The sequence below is a fragment of the Oryctolagus cuniculus genome, chromosome 7 (genome assembly GCF_964237555.1).
Source record: "Oryctolagus cuniculus chromosome 7, mOryCun1.1, whole genome shotgun sequence".
NCBI lineage: Eukaryota > Metazoa > Chordata > Mammalia > Lagomorpha > Leporidae > Oryctolagus > Oryctolagus cuniculus.
In genome coordinates this window covers 152,481,189-152,484,859 of record NC_091438.1, presented here as the reverse complement: position 1 = coordinate 152,484,859, position 3,671 = coordinate 152,481,189, and the positions used below count along the sequence as shown (strand labels likewise).

Sequence of the window (3,671 nt, the reverse complement as noted above, 5' to 3'; positions counted from 1 at the left end):
CCCCAGGGCTCACCCGTGCTGTCACACGGGTCGGAACTCCCAGAACCTCTGTTCCTCCTAAGGCGGAATGGTGCTCTGTGGAGTGGACGGGCCACATTTCGTCTAGATGTTCATCGGACGCTGGGGTGCTTGGCTAGGATTTCCCAATCCCGACTCCGCGTCTTCCTCGCCGTGTTCTTCGGACACGTAAAGAGGTCGGACCCTCTTCGTGCGTCTCCGTCCTCACCTCTGTCCTCTCCGTCAAATGCAGAGGTGGACAGTCCCTCTCCACGGGGTTGGTGATGTTTCCGAAGATGTCCCCGGGGTCCCTGTCCTGGGTGCAGGCTGTGCTACCTCTCGTCCCAGCCTGGTTTCTGTGGCTGTCGCCGAACCCCGGAGGCTGTGTACTCAGGAAGGAAAGACAACTCCGGAGGTTCACGGCCTGCTGGCACCTCCCGGCTCCAGGCGGGCTTCTGGCTAAGCACAACGTGGCCGATGACACCATGACGGGAGTGTGCAAGAGGGAGCCAGCAGTCATGTGGCAGGGAGGAAGCAGGGGGACTCGGGGCCCCGTTTCCTTTTCCTATCACAACCACACTCCAGGACCCACTGGGGTCCCCCAAGAGCTGCTTTATCCTCATTTGAGGGCGGTGCCCCCTAATGATGTAATAATCGCCCATTAGACTTTATTCTTTTTAAGTCTGAGGGGCAGAGAGACAGATGAAGAGAGACAGAGCCATAGAACAAGAGCTAACATCTGCTTGCCCACTCCCCAGATGTCCACAAGGACTGGGCTGAGCTGGGGTTGGGGCTGGAAGCCAGGAACCTGATCCACATCTCCCACGTGGCTGGAAGGACCCCAGTGACTCAGGCATCACCTGCGGCCTTCCAGCGTCTGCGTCGGCAGGAAGCTGGAGCCAGAAGCCGGAGCCGGGGCTCGACCCCCTGCACTCCAACGTGGGATGTGGCCCTCTTAACCAGAATCTTGATGCCGGGCCAGATGCTGCCTGGGCCCCATCTCTTAAAGGGCCCTCTGCCTCAACATCACCGTGCTGGGGACCACGCTTCCAGCGCGTGAACCTCGGAGGGACTCACTCACGCCAGATCAGCCTTCTCCAGGGCGTGGGGGTGGCTTTGAGTGACAGTGCCATCGGCTGGGAGCGAGCAGGGAGGTTATGTCCGTGCGCTCAGGACTGGCCGCTGGTCAATGACAGCAGGGCCGCGGTGGTGTGTGTGTGCATGAATGTGCTCCCCTGTGCGGGGACCCAGAGACCCCACACCCTCTTGGTAAAGGGGGGACAGACTCTGCCATGCAGATCCTACTCCTGAGCTCCCCAGGGCAGCCTGCTGAGGCTGGCTTCATCCGGACCCTGGCTTCGCTCAGCTCCCGGCCTGTCCCCTTCCTGTTTCCCTCACTTGTCCCCGTCCAGGTTTCTCCTGGAAGCCATCACTCGCATACGATGCCTTGTTGCAGGCTCTGCTTCTGGTGCACCTGCCCCAAGATCATAGCCAACGTCTGGGTGTGGGTTCTGCTGCACACACCCATTCTGAGTGACTACATTGTGGCTGATTCAATCCCATCACACCTCTCTGGACAGGGCCGTGAAGATCATGCTGGAGAGTCAAGGTACAATCCAGAATTTTTTTTTTTTGACAGGCAGAGTGGACAGTGAGAGAGAGACAGAGAGAAAGGTCTTCCTTTACTGTTGGTTTACCCGCCAATGGTCGCTGTGGCCAGTGCACCACGCTGATCCGAAGCCAACAGCCAGGTGCTTCTCCTGGTCTCCCATGGGGTGCAGGGCCCAAGGACTTGGGCCATCCTCCACTGCACTCCCGGGCCACAGCAGAGAGCTGGACTAAAGAGGGGCAACCAGGACAGAATCCGGCGTCCCGACCGGGACTAGAACCCGGTGTGCTGGCACCGCAGGGGGAGGATTAGCCTAGTGAGCTGCAGCACCGGCCACAGTCCAAAATTAGCTCTCGGTACTGTTATTAATGCACCTGCTGTTGGTGTTGTTGGTCTATAGGGGCTGGGGAGGGAGGAGGGAGGAGGGAGCAGGGGAGGTGAGCACCGGAGAATCTTATTAAGAAGGGGTCTTAGCAACAGAGAGCTCAGACCATCCCATATGTTTCCAGTTGGAAAAATGTCAGCAAGGCCACCCGAGTGACAGCCCGACCTTGGGCAGAGCAGTCTTCCCCATCTATGAAGAGTTGGCCTGAATAAATGAATGGACACAGATTTCATCTCTGGAGCCAACTGGGATCAATTAGAAGTGACTCCCTGGAGGGCTGTAGTGAAACGATTCTGGATTTGTAGCTCAGCCCTGCAGGAATGAGAACTGTGATCGATTAGTGATGTCTGCCGAGGGGACAGGAGAGGGGAGTGATGGCCAGTGTGCTGTGCATTGGTTCTTCCTGGATGGCTAGATTTGCAGGCTCCTTTGAGCTCTGATGGCCGGCGGGTCTGTGATCTGAGCTATGTTTAGAAGCTTTGCCACAGTGTTCGGATGAAAAGCAAGGCCAGTAGAGCCAGGCGAGAGATGAGAGCGTGGCTCTGTGCCAAGGAGAGGCCAAGGCCGGGCAACAGACATCTGCCACATTCTGACCACGGCACCCACTCTTCCCCTGGTGGAGGGGAGCGACCACTCATCCCTCGCTCTGGGATTTGACCAATAAGATCACTGGATTCCCCTGCTGTGCGTGTATGACCCAATTAGAGCTGACGAGCTGAAAGGAGCCTTTCGCGCGGACTCCTGCTGGAGACACGAGCAGCATTCTTTTCCACTGAACTTGAACTTGGGAGCGGGACCCCTGGAGCTTCCGGCAGCCCCGACAACCTCCTGGGCCGACTGAGAACGAGGCCAATGGGCGGAAACATAGAATCAAGAGACGACTAGAGATTGGACTGTCATCTTTGTGTCCCCCACTCCAGCCACGTCAGACGTGACGTGGATGTCTGAATTCAATGATTGAACAAGCCCATAATTTCTGTCCTGCTAAAGTCAGTCCCAGCCTTCGAGGGCACAGCCAACGCCCCTGCTGTGTGCACCAATGAACCCTCGTGCCCACCTATGGCAAGAGGGCCACTGAGCAGTGGTCATTGGAAAGCGCCACATCCCAGGCGCCCACTGCCGCCCTCACCCCCTGAAGCCCCCTCAGCCTAGGAGGCTGACTCTGTCGCGGTCCTGGCCACTCAGCCTCCGGCCATCCCTGAGCTGGGTCCCCAGCAGGAGCCACGCCTTCCCCGAGGTCTCCTTGCTAGATGAAGACACACACACACACACACACACGCACACTGACACACACACACACAGCTCGGAGCTGCTCTCCTGGCTCTGACGCCCGAGTTCCAGAAGGGGCCCCAGGGAGCATGCTGGTTTGCGATCAGCATTCTGGGAACGGAGGTCCAGAGGAGACAGCTGACACCACCAGGCTCTGGGCTCCTCTGGGGCAGGTTTTCTCCTCCGGGCGCCAAGCTCCAGGCTGTCTCTACTCCCAGCTGGCTTGTTCACCTGTCGGCGATGCTCAGGGGCTGGCTTTCTTCTGCTGGGAGTGGTGCTGTGGAGTGTTGCTGCCTGGGGTCTGGAGACAGCGCTGACTGGTGCTTGGGGATGCGTGGCTCCCTGGAAGTCAGGGTCACGGATGCTGTGGCAAGCAGGTTAAACTGTGCTTGGGACACCTCCAGCCCCGGG

General features: G+C 58.6%; 1 long non-coding RNA gene across 1 annotated transcript; it reads left to right on the top strand.

Annotated features, from left to right (window-relative positions):
• The first annotated feature begins 598 nt into the window (after positions 1 to 598).
• On the top strand, positions 599 to 2,875 carry LOC103350308 (uncharacterized). Its single transcript, XR_518320.4, has 2 exons — positions 599 to 1,606; positions 2,116 to 2,875. It is a non-coding gene; the product is annotated as an uncharacterized lncRNA (long non-coding RNA).
• The last annotated feature ends 796 nt before the right edge of the window (positions 2,876 to 3,671 follow it).